The 12806-nt window shown below is 47.1% G+C and overlaps 1 pseudogene; it reads left to right on the top strand.

Annotated features, from left to right (window-relative positions):
- Positions 1–302: 302 nt before the first annotated feature.
- The window catches only part of LOC103270937, a 15307-nt pseudogene continuing 2803 nt past the window's right edge, over positions 303–12806 (top strand).

The following is a 12806-nucleotide window of genomic DNA, read 5'->3' as shown; positions in this document are numbered from 1 at the left end:
GCCATGAGCATGACACTGCACTCCAGCCTGGGCAACCGTGAGACTCCAACTCAAGAAATTAAATTTAATTATTCAATTAAATTAAAACAAAAGCTGGAAGGATCTTAGAGACAGTCAGCCCATTCATTTGTTTTTGGAAAAGAATCATAGAGCAATTTAGCAAGAAAGCATGCAGCACTAGCCAGGTTTGCACTTCCATACCATTATGTACCAGTGGTGAGCCTGGGTGAGTACTCCAAGTCCTTACCTGTGTCCAATGAGTTTCACAGTTGTGTCTTCTCTAGAGGTGTGGCTTTTGTGTCATGACTCTCACCCCATCTGCTGATGCAGACCTCCAGTCCTACAATGCACCTGGATGTCCATTGTCCTCCCCGGAGAAAGGCTCCGTCCTTCCCACTGTTGTATGCCATCTACCCCGGGTGATTGTCCCCTGCTTCAGCACTGTGGGCAAGTCTCAGCTAAGGTGCCTCAGGAAGGTGGAGTGGACAACCTTCCCCAAAGACACATACCATCCCAGCACCAATGGAAGCCCCCATGACACTTCTGGGGGACTGTGGCCACAGCTTCCTCTGCTGGGGAAGCATGATGCATCCCTGACAGGCAAGGAGAAGCTGAGGACTCAGAGCAACAGGTGTGTCCAAGACTCACCACATGGGACCGTGGACTGCCCTCTTTCCCTGCTTCGTAGCTGATCATTTATCTGGGCAGCAGCACGGCATTGCCAGGGCCAGGAAGACCCTCAAGTTTAAATAGCCATCATCCCTCCCATTTCAGTCGATACAGACTTCAGGGCCCCGTGGGACCAAGCAAGGGTTAGAGCTCTCAGAGGGGATAGAGCTCTGAGAAAAACGCTGAATTGTCCTCTTGCTGCCCTTCTCCTCAAGTCCACCTGACCCCCAGGCGAGCCTGAATCCCTTCCTCACTGGGCCATCTTAGGGTCTCCTCCTGCTGCCAGGGCTGCAGTGCAGATGAGGGGGAAGCTGCAGTTCACTCTGGGCTGCCTGAATGAACTTGAGTGTGCTTACTTCCTGTTGGGGTACCAATTGGGCGAGTGGTCTAGCCCCTGTGAGACTCAGTTTTTCTATCTGTAAAATGGGCTGTGAAAGTTAAGTTTAGGTGAAGGGATGCTCAGGTAGCTGGTAAATCATTGCTTTCAGGTATATCTGTGAGGGTGTTTCTGGAATAGGCTGGCATTTGAATCAGTGGACTGAGTAAGGAAGACTCACCCTCACCCAAAGTGGGAGCCATCCAATCAGCTGAGGGTTTGGACAGTACAAGAAAGCAGAAGAGGCTGGGCTTGGTGGCTCAGCCTGTAATCCCAGCACTTTGGGAGGCTGAGGTGAGTGAATTGCCTGAGCCCGCGGGTCCGAGATCCACCTGGGCAACTTGGCGAGACCTCATCTCAACAAAAAAAATCAAAAAAATTAGCCGGGCACGGTAGCGCACGCCTGTAGTTCCAGCTACTTGGAAGGCTGAGGTGGAAGGATCGCCGGAGCCCAGCAGGTCGAGGCTGCGGGGGCTGGGAGCGGCCACTGCACTCCAGTCTGGGCGACAGAGTGAGACTCCAACTCAAAAAAAAAAAAAGGGCAGAAGAAAGGCAAATTTGCTCCCTCCCTCCCTCCCTCCCCTCCCTCTCCCCTTCCTTCCCCCTTCCTCTTCTTCCCTCCCTCTGTCTCCCTCTCCCTCTGGCTCCTCTTCTCCCTCACCTTCCCTCCCTCTCCCTCTCTCTCCTGGAGCTGGGACACACCTCTTCTCCTGTCCTTGGACATTAGGATTCCAGGTTCTCTGGCCTTTGGACTCTAGGACTTGTTGTACCAGTCACTCCCCGGGTTCTCAAGCCTTTGGCCTTAGACTGAGAATACCCCATTGGCTTCCCTGCTTTGGAGGCCTTCAGACTTTGGACAGAGCCATACTACTAACTTCCCTGGGTCTCCAGCTTGCAGATGGCCTATAGTGGGACTTTTAAGCCTCCATTAACATATAAGCCAATTCACCTAATAAATCCCCTCTCATGTCTAGATCTATATATCCATATCTGAATATCTAGATATCTATTTATATATATATCTATATATGTCTATGTCTATCTAGATCCATATAACTATGTCTATAGCTATCTACCTATCCATCCTACTGGTTCTGTCTGTCTGAAGAACCCTAACTAATACACAAGAATAAGAATAGTATTCTTCTTCTTTTTAATTTTGTAGAGACAGGGTCTCTCTGTATTGCACAGGTTAGTCTCAAACTCCTGCGCGCAAGTGATCCTCCCAGTTGACCTCCTAAAATTCTGAGATTACAGGTGTGAGCCACTGCACCTGGTTGAGAATATTATCCATCTTAAATAGCTGTCATAAGGGTTGAGTTTTGTATTGCATGCACCATCACTGGTACAGTCCTTTGTTCCATGTAAGCATTTAATAAATGTTACAATGACCACAATGCTGGCAATGGTGCATTCAGTCAATGGACAATGTGGAGATTATTCAAGCAACAGAATAAGTGAGACTCCCCAGAGGCTTGCCTGGGGGTCTCTGGGTCTTTACTGAATGTCAGAGACCAGCTGTGGTATCTGGGACAGAGATCACATTTCTGAAAGGCTGTCCGAAGAAGAGAGAGGGCCCAGGAGGTCAGGACAGAGACAATAGGGGAGCGCAGTGGTGAGCCTGGAGGTTCCCCTCAGTCCCACTGCGAGGTCTGAGATGGGACGCTGTCCATGGAGCCCTGGCCGCTCTTGACAGTGCTCTTGGAGTTGGATTTGTTTTTACAATCTCCAATGGAGTGCTGGCTTTCAGTGAACAGGATGTGGGAGCTGAGACTGCTGCATCACAACAGGTGGTGAAGATAAAGAGGATGGTCTGCTCTCCGTGTGTCTTTCCTTTTCCCAGATTCCAAGCAAGTGGTCAGGCCTGGAGCACCCTTCCTCTATAGGGTACTTGAGATGCAACCTGAGAGGGACACTCATGCCTCAGTGTTTATTTAGGGACAGACCGAGGGAACAGAAGCAGATCATCTGCTGGGGTTGGGGGAGTCTAGGGAGGCTGTGAGCCTTTGGGGTACAGAGAGGATGAGACTGGAAGATTGATTCCCAGGACTGTGAAGGGCCTGCTGTCTGGTCTCTCTTCCCAGCAAGGTCTCAGATGCAAGGACTCCCACGATGCAAGCTGGCCTTGGGCTCCTCCTGCACCTGCTTGGTAAGAGGCAATAGGACCTTCTAGGGTTGAGAACAGGAGCTCACACAAGGTGAAAGTTTCATAAATATATCTCAAGTGCATTTATCAAATATACAATGTCTGTATTCTGAAAAGTCATAGTCTTTACACCTTCAAATGAGGCCTGATCTCATTGGAATTATGTTTATGATAATAACATGGTTCTTCCGCCCACACAGTTTAATAGAGAAGGAACATTTGGCGTTAGAAGAAGACCAGGATTCAAGACTGCCCACCTGCAGGCTGGGTGGCCTGGATAAGTCACTAAGTCTCCACACTCCTCCATTGTCTCACCTGTAAATGAGGGAGCAATACTTTCTAGCTGCAGGGTTGTGTAAGGGTACTTAGGATCCTGTACCCAAAACAGCTTCAGAAAATAGAAACCAGTACACAGAAACAAGCGCACAGGACCATGCCTGCCGCCTGTGGTCACTTTCCCAGGGTGGTGCCCGCTCATGGGCTGTCGTCTATGTAGTCACAGGGAAAGCTTGCAGTTGTTTCCTTTGTAGTCACAGGGAAAGCTTGTCCTTCATTCAACCTAAGTTGTCCACCTAAGGAAAGACTGCCTGAAACAAGCTTGTCTGGAGAAAGACTTGAGCCCAGGGCCCCAAACAGTTGGCCTGACCACCAACCACAATGAAAACTCCCAGATGTCAGTCCAACCAGACATCCAGGAGCTGGTGAGGCTAAAAATGATAAGTTGGGAAGAAGGGTAGTTTCCTCCTGGTGGATAAAACGGTCTTCTGTGATCAGCACCACTGAGCACCAGTCTAAAAAATGGAAATTCGCTTTTTGTATACTTGATATATAACTTACTTTTCTCTTCTTTTTTTGTTTTTGTTTTTTTGTTTTTGAGTTAGGATCTCATTCTGTCACCCTGGAGTGCAGTGGCTGGAGTGCAGTGGCACAATCATGGCTCACCACATCCTTGACCTCCTGGGCTCAGGCTATCCCTCCACCTCTGCCTCCCGAGTAGCTGGGACTATAGGCCAGTACTCTCACGCCTGACTAATTTGGGGGGGTGTTTTTGGTAGAGAAAAGGTCTCGCTGTGTTGCCCAGGCTGGTCTCGAAGTCCTAGCCTCAAGCAATCCTCCTGCCTCAGCCTCCCAAAGTGCTGGGATTACAGGCATGAGCCATCATGCCCAGCCTGAAACTCAACTTTCAAGGTCATGATAACCCGACTGCACTCACTGAGCCTAATTTAGAACAATGACCGCCGTCCTGAGCATCAAAGGATGGGGATATATATCCCAAGGCTCATTCCATTTTCCAAGAGATATTGATTAAGCCCTTCTACACGCTGGGCACTGGGGATGCCTAGCTGAAAAAACACAACTCACACTCCTTCATCCAACCACCATGACCTTGACAACCTGAATGTTCATCTCAGTGTGCTGCCACCTGCAGAGCCTGACATGCTGGTGTGACCCTGTGGGTGTGTCACGTGTTTCTGGGAAGAGATAACTACAGAGAGAGGGTTGGAAACTTTCAAGGCAAAGAATATGGTGCCTCAGCTCTCCAGGACAGGAGTCCCAGTCTCCTTGCAGCAAGGGTGGCAGCAGCAGCTGGGCTAGGACAGATGTCACAACTCCTAGCATCCCTTGGGGCTGCCTTTGAAAGCCAGTTGAGCCAGGGGAGGCCATGAGCCTCAAATTCTGAGGCTAAACCTACCTCAATGCTAGGCAACCTTTTCCACTTGAAATCGCTAGATTCCATTTTAAACGAATACCACAAATTTGTATTAACATGACATTTCACATGTAAAGGTTTTGAGGCAAGGTAGTGTTGAAAGTTTACCCTCCAGGCAAAAAAAGAATGAATAAGAGCGGAAAAAGCCAATAACCTCACACCCTCTGAGGTTTAAAGCACCATCTCATTTACTGGGATTATATATTCTTCTTTCATTGAATTGTTTTGTCTCTTTTACTTAGATTGGAAACCTCCTGGGCAGGGATCATGTGACCTTCTGCCCCCTAGCATAACCAATGATAATCACTTGCTCTAAATAAATGCGTACCTGCTCAAAAGCCTTGTGCATCTAGTAGTAGAACTACAAACATCTACGAAAGTGGAGAGAGCAAACACTGGGGCATTTCTTCCGTTGGGTGTGGATTTCCTTGTGCAGACAAGAAGTGAACTCCTTTACCTAAAGAGGTCCTCAGGCAAAGTGGGTGCTTGGGTCAACCAAGAAGGATGTAGAGATGCCTCCTCCACACACACTCCCAAACCTGCACAGGTGCCTGCCAGCTCTAGCAGGAACCCATGGAATAGGAAAGCCCTCCCTAGATAATTAATCCAGCTGAGAAGGCAAATTAGTGAGCATCCCCCTGGGGTGTAAGGAGAGAAAGGCCAGGAAAGGGGTTTTCCCTGAAGTGCCTGGAAGTAGCTCTAGAATGAAGAAGGAAGATGAGATGAGAATCTCCCTGTCCTTTCTTCCTTTTCTCCCGGTTTGCTCTTGTTACTCAAGAGCATTCAGCTGAGAAGACTGAGAAGCAGCCTCTGTGGCCTGTGGAGAACTGCAGCGGAGGGTGGGGACCTCTCAGGACCTTGTACAGGGAGTGGGCAGGATAACTCCCTCGGCAGATGGAAATGGGTTGGGGGAGGGCAAGAATGGAGGCTGCATGCCTAGGAAGGAGGTTGCACCAGGAGACAGACAACTAAACATGCTTATCTCAGGATAGCAAGGGGGTGGGGACATAAAAACTGCAGCATGTGATGGACAGTGGGATAAGGGGATGTGGGGGCAGTGGAGAGAGTTACTTCAATATCGAGTTCATTGTCTCCTCCCAGGCACTCAAGCCAGGAATGGCATTAGCCAGAGTCCAGCCAAATAAATAGTATATGCAAATTTAGTAATCCAGAGATAGTTTAACCAACAGACTATTTATAAGGTCTGGGAAGGATTTAAGCAAAGAATGAAGAGACAGTGCAGTACCCTAAAGCTAGTAAGACCTGGGAGCTGTTACCAGCCCTGGGCCCAAAAGAGCAACAGGAACCAGGAAAGTATAGGTATAGAAAAGGCTGCACTTCAGAGAATGTGATTGCTGTGGTCAGAATGATGTATCCCCCCAAAATGCATGTTGAAAGATGATAGTAATAAGAAGTGAGACCTTTAGGGAGTGATTAGTCATGAGGGAAGAGCACTAATGGAATTTGTGTCCATATAAAAGAGGCCCAAGGGAGCTTATTTGTCCCTTCCACCATGTGAGGGCACATAGAAGACACCATCTATGAGGAATGAGTCCTCACCCGACTCTGAAACTATTGGGGCCTTAATCTTGGACTTCCTAGTTTCCAGAACAGCAAGCATTAAACATTTATTGCTTATAAGTTACCTAGTTGAAGGTATTTTGTTATAGCAGACTGAACAGACTAAGAAAGAAATTAGTACCAGGAGTGGGGTTGGACTCTATCAAATACCTAAAAATGTGGATGTAGCTTTGGAGCTGGGTAATAGAGAGAGGCTGGAAGAGTTTGGAGGTATATGCTAGAAAAAAGCCTCTATTGCTGTGAGCAGAGCTTTAAGTACAATTCTGGTGAGAACACAGAAGAAGAGGAGAAAGCCTCAGTCTTCCTGGAGATTACCAAAGAAAGAAGTTGTGATCAGAATGTTAATTGGAGTATGGACAGTAAAGGCCATTCTGATAAGGTTTCAGATGGAAATGAGGAATATATTATTGGAAACTGGAGGAAAGTCCATCTTTGCTATAAAGTGGCATATAACTTGGCTGAATCGTGTTCAATCCTAGTGCTTCGAGGAAGGAGGAAGTTGTGAGTGATGAAATAGGATATTCAGCAGAAGAAATAACTAAGCAAAGTGTTGAGGGTGTAGCTTGGATTCTCTTGACTACTTATAGTAAAACAGAAGAAATAAATGAATTAAAGATGGAATTTATAATCAAAAGGGAAGCAGAACTTAAAGATTTAGAAAATTCTCAGCCTGGCCTCATATGGAATAAAAAAAGCATGTTAAGGAGAGAAAACCAAGAATGTAGTCAAGCAACTGTTGATAGAGAGATTGGTATGAATAGATCAAGACAGTAGAAGAATTACCTCAAAAACATTCCTGAGATCTTCAGTACTGCCTTGTCCATCACAGACCCAGAGTGCCAGGCCTGAGGACAGAATGATTTCAAGGTTCTGCTTCTCACATTCAATGTAACACTTTTTGACCACCCCAGCTCTGGCTCAAGAGGGCCAAGGTGTAACTCAGATCATCTCTCTGGAAGACACAAGCAATAAACCATGGCAGTATCCATGTACTGCCATCTCCATAGGAGCTGTGGAGCTTCACTTAGATTTCAAAGAATGCCCTAGAAAACCTCATGGCCCAGGGAGAGAACTGCTACATAGGTGAGGCCACCTCAGAGAGTTCCCACTAGGGCAACATCCAGTGGAGTCCTGGGGGCAGGACCACCCTGAGACTCCAGTACGATAAAGCTACCAGAGTGTAGTCCCAGCTTAGGAGAGCCACAGGCACATAGCTCCAACCCAGGCATTGCCATAGACCACTTCCCTCACTGACACCCCCTAATCCCCAGTCAACCCAATGAAACTTCACACCTTCCAACCCACCTCCTCTTCACCTCTGTCCTCCTCCCTCCTCTGGATCTCCCAGGTCCATCTTTCAGGCTCTTCCTCTAGTCTGGTCTCTCTCCACAGTGCTCCATAGTGATATTTCTAAAAATCAAACCTAATAGTGACTCAAATACCCAAGCTGCACCAAAGATTCACATATTACCTTGAGGATAAAACCCTATCTCCAGCATTGGCATAAAAGTCCCGCACAACAGGCCACCAGCTGGTGGTCTATGTCCTCTGGACGCCTTGCTCAGAGCTCCCTAAAAGCATCATGCGCTCCAAGTGTACACATCTCTATATACAAGGTGAGCCACCTTTCCTAAATGCTCCTGGTTCTTCAAGACTTAGTTAAGACTATCTCCTCCAGGAAGCCTTCCCAGAGCATTCTTCTGTCCTCCCACATGAATCTGAGCCCAGCTTTGGTGCCCTCTCAGGCTGTGCTTGCTTTCTCCATCAGAACCCTTCCCACACTGCACTACCCTCTCCAATGAGGGGCTTCTTGGGGCTGGGCTGGAAGGAATAGAAAACCTATTCCCATTTGATGGAGGACTGTGTTAATCCAAGCACAGTTAAGACTGTACCCAAGACTCCAGCCAAAAGTGCACTGATTCAGAAATGATTTCAACCATGCCCAGGCCGGGCTGGGATACAGCATCCAGTCTGGTGCATAGTGGATGCTTGGTAGAGTGTGCTTTCTGACACATAAATAACCAATTGACCTGGAGGAAGTTATTAATACAATGTCTTTTGGACTCAACTTTTCCAGTGAGGGAATATCACTCAATGAGCTACATTCCCAGCTCTAGCATTTCACCAATTTTCCTTGAACGAAAGCTATGGAAAGTAAAACTTGGTCTAAAAGGTCTTTTTCAGATGGAATGTAGCTGCTTTCATAATTCATCACATGACGTGACTCACCATATTCTGTGGGCTGCAATGCCGCAGCATTTGTGACCTTGGGAACTGCAATTCTGACAAAACAAATTAATCACTAAGCATCTCTAACTATCATTAAACTTCCCCAGCAGCAGGATGATGATTGGATCAGACCTCAATTCAGCTCTCAGTTGTAATAGGAGTTTAAAGCCATATGTGCCTCGTTGCCTGAGGCGCTCTAAGGCTGTGTTTAACAGGCCGCACACTAGGGAAATAATGTTCGAACGGATCATAAACAATATTGTATTTGCATTTTGCACGTTCTCCCCTGTTTCCTCTGATAATAAGCAAAGTTGTATGCATTTGGTTCATCCTTCCCCAAAACACATCCTGCCTGTGCCACTGAGGTGCACAGGGAAGAAAGCCCGTGGACCGTGTTAACCCAAGTACAGTTGAGACTATACCCAGGGCTCCAGCCACAAGCACACTGACTCAGAAATAGCTCCAGCCACACCCAGGCCAGACTGGGAACAGGGAGCTGTGTACCACTCATGTCTCTTCCTGCAACAGGGTCCCAGCAATGCGCCACTTCAAGGGGCCTGCCTTTTCTCTTGGTCAATTCTTTGACTCTTCAAATTGTACACGGGGGAGCATGTGCGTTCACACTGCAGGCCTTTTGGGGGGATAGCAAATATTCTTTTAACATTTACTAATTTAGCACATGTAGACAATTTAAAAAGCCAAATGCTCCTGCAAAACATACCCTAGAAAGCAGAAGCTCCACTCCCTGCTGCCCCCAGGTCTCCCTCCCTGGAGGGGACACTTCCTACTTTGTGAATAATTGTTTCCTGCTGAGCTCCACATTTCTTTTTATTTTTTGAGTCAGAGTCTCACACTGTCGCCCAGGCCGGAGTGCAGTGGCACAATCACAGTTCATTGCAACCTCAACCTCCTGGGCTCAGGTGATCCTTCCGCCTCAGTCTCTCAAGTGGCTGAGACCATAGGCACACACCACCCAGCTGGCTACTATTTTGAAATTTTGTAGAGAGAAGGTCTCACTTTGTTGCCCAGGCTGGTCTCAAACTCGTGGGATCAAGCAATCCTCCTGCCTCGGCCTCCCAAAGTGCTGGGATTACAGGCCTGAGCCACTGTGCCCAGTTTGAGTTCTATATTTCTAAATAAATAGGCACATACTGCTATCTCTTGGCATTTTAATGGTACATTGATCCCTATTTTGGGTGAGAAATTAGCTCAGTAATCCCCCACCCCCCGACACACACACAAATACACACACACACACACACACACACACACACACACACAGATGTGTACACACATACACATGTCCCTCCTTGTTCTTCCAGTCTGGGCGTGTTATAGTTTTTGTTCAATCTACACTTGGCATTTATGCTATGATTAGGAAGCTACTTCTCACCATGAGCCAGCGTACTAGATTTCATTTCCTTTCTTGGGTATCTTGGAGTTTATAACTGACTTGTTTTTCCATTCCCTTAATTTTCTACACCCATCCTAAATTCATACCCAGAACAGAACTCAACTTTCCTCTCAATGTGGTGAAGACACACTTCTATTAGTCGAGCCAGGCACGTCCCAGTTGGCTCTTCTGTGTCCTGGATTTCATACCTCTCCTTTTCATTTACTCCCCTCTTTAAATGCAACACAGTCTCCAAGGGCTTTCTTTGTTGTTTTTTGAAATAGGGTCTTGCTACATTACCCATGCTGGTTTCAAACTCTTGTCCTCAAGCAATCCTCCTACTTCAGCCTTCCAAAGTGCTGGGATTACAGGTGCGCACTCACAATGCTCAGTTATCTAAGAGATATCCTTATCGTTGAATCTATTGAAGTTTTTTTTTTTTAAACATTTTTTATTTTAAAATTGTGGGGTACAGTTAAGGGTTAGGTATACAAATATGTATCGCTCAGGCACCCTTGTTGATAAAGGGTGTCCCCCTGTCCCCAGACAGATATTGACTACCATTAATTCCACCACCGTTGCCCTCCCTGTCCCCCCCCATAGATTCCCACCACTGTCGATCCTTTTCTTATAGTATTATGATAGATGTTCAAGGTCCACTTATGAGTGAGAACATGTGATACTCAGATCTTTGTTGCTGAGAAGGATCACTCAGTATTATAGACTCTAGTTCCATCCAGGTTGCTATGAAATACATGCTTTTGTTCTTTTTTATGGCTGTGTAGTATTCCATCTTGTATATGTGCCACATTTTTTTAATCCAGCCCTCTTTTAATGGACAGCATGGTTGGTTCCAGGTTCTTGCTATTGTGAACAATGCTGTTATAAACATACGTGTGCAGGTATCTTTTTTATAGAGTGATTTCAGTTCTTCAGGGTATATTCCCAGTAGGGAGATTGCGGGGTCATACGGAAGGTAGATATTTAGAGATTTTAGGAATCGCCACACTGCTTTCCACAGAGGTTGCACTAGTTTACACTCCCACTAGCAGTGTATAAGTGTTCCCTTTTCACCACATCCTCTCCAGCATCTGTTATTTTTTCAGTTATTGATAATGGCCATTCTGACTGGAGTTAGGTGGTATCTCAGTGTAGTTTTAATTTGCATCTCCTTGATGATTAGTGAGGTTGAACACTTCTTCATGTGTCTTGTTGGCCGCTCATATGTCTTCTTTTGTGAAGTGTCTGTTCATATCTTTTGCCCACTTTGTAATGGGGTTGTTTGTTTATTTCTTTTCAGCACATTTGAGTTCCTTGTAGATCCAAGATGTTAGGTCTTTGTCAGACATGGAATTGGCAGATACTTTTTCCGTCTGTGGGCTGTCTTCCTGCTCTCTTGGTGGTTTCTTTGGCTTTGCAGAAGCTTGTCAGTTTAATGAGGTCCCACTTGTCTATCTCATCTCTTATGGCCCGTGCGTTTTGAGTTTTGTTCAGGAATTGGATGCCAGTTCCAATTTCCAAGTTATCTCTCTTTGCAGACGACATGATCCTGTACCTTGAAAACGCAAGAGAATCTGTCAAAAGCCTCCTTGCACTGATAAAGGACTTTTGGCAAAGTCTCGGGGTATAACGTAAATGTGCAAAAGACAATCACATTTCTTTACACCAATAACAAACAAACAGAAACCCAAATAAAAAGCACAATCCCATTCACAATAGCCACAAAAAAATGAAATACCTCGGCATCTTCCTAACCAGGGACGTGAAAGACCTTCACAATGAAAACTACAAAACCCTGCTCCAGGAAATCACAGACGACACAAACAAGTGGAAAAACATCCCATGCTCATGGATCGGAAGAATCAACATTGTGAAGATGTCCATCCTACCTAAGGCAAATCTACAGATTTAATGCAATACCCATCAAATTACCAGCAACATTCTTCTCAGTTAGAAAAAACAACACAGGAATTCATATGGAAACACAAACGACCAAGAAAAGTCAGAACAATCCTCAGCAAAAAAACACAAAGCAGATGGTATCACATTATCAGACTTCAAACTTTACTATAAATCATGGCGACAGAACCTCGAGGGATGCGGCCTAGGACAGCGACCGGAACCCGGGTCTTGCCTTCCCTGGGTGGTACCCGTGACGCACGTTTATGAAGCATCTACTGAGTTCCAGGCGCTGAGCAAAGTGCGGGGGCTACAGGTGAACGATGCGTCTTCAAAAAGCTCTCCTACTCCAGACTTCGTCTCTGCGCTCCGTTATAACCTTCTGGGTAACCCTGGGTGAGCTCATTTGATAGTTCCGAGCGAGCTGTTTTGTTTTGCTTTGCTTTTTTTGAGTTGGAGTCTCACTCTGGTGCCCAGACTGGAATGCAGCGGCCGCTCCCGGCCACCGCAGCCTCGACCTGCTGGGCTCCGGCGATCCTTCCGCCTCAGCCTTCCGAGTAGCCGGAACTACAGGCGCGCGCTCCCACGCCCGGCTGATTTTTGGATTTATCGAAGAGAGGAGGTCTCGCCAAGTTGCCCGGGCGGGTCTCGAACCCGCCCGGCCGGAGTGCCGCGGCGCGCTCGCGGCCGCCGCAGTCTCCCCGGGCTGGGCTCCGGCGGGGCGTCCATCTCGGCCTTCCAAGTCGCTGCAGCCGCAGGCGCGCGCCCTCCCGCCGGCTGGCGTTTCGGCCTCCCGTGGAGG

The sequence above is a fragment of the Carlito syrichta genome, unplaced genomic scaffold, assembly GCF_000164805.1.
Source record: "Carlito syrichta isolate Samal-C Ts95f unplaced genomic scaffold, Tarsius_syrichta-2.0.1 Scaffold310863, whole genome shotgun sequence".
NCBI classification, from domain to species: domain Eukaryota; kingdom Metazoa; phylum Chordata; class Mammalia; order Primates; family Tarsiidae; genus Carlito; species Carlito syrichta.
Note: the sequence above shows the minus strand (reverse complement) of the source record. Positions and strands in the feature narration are given on the sequence as shown.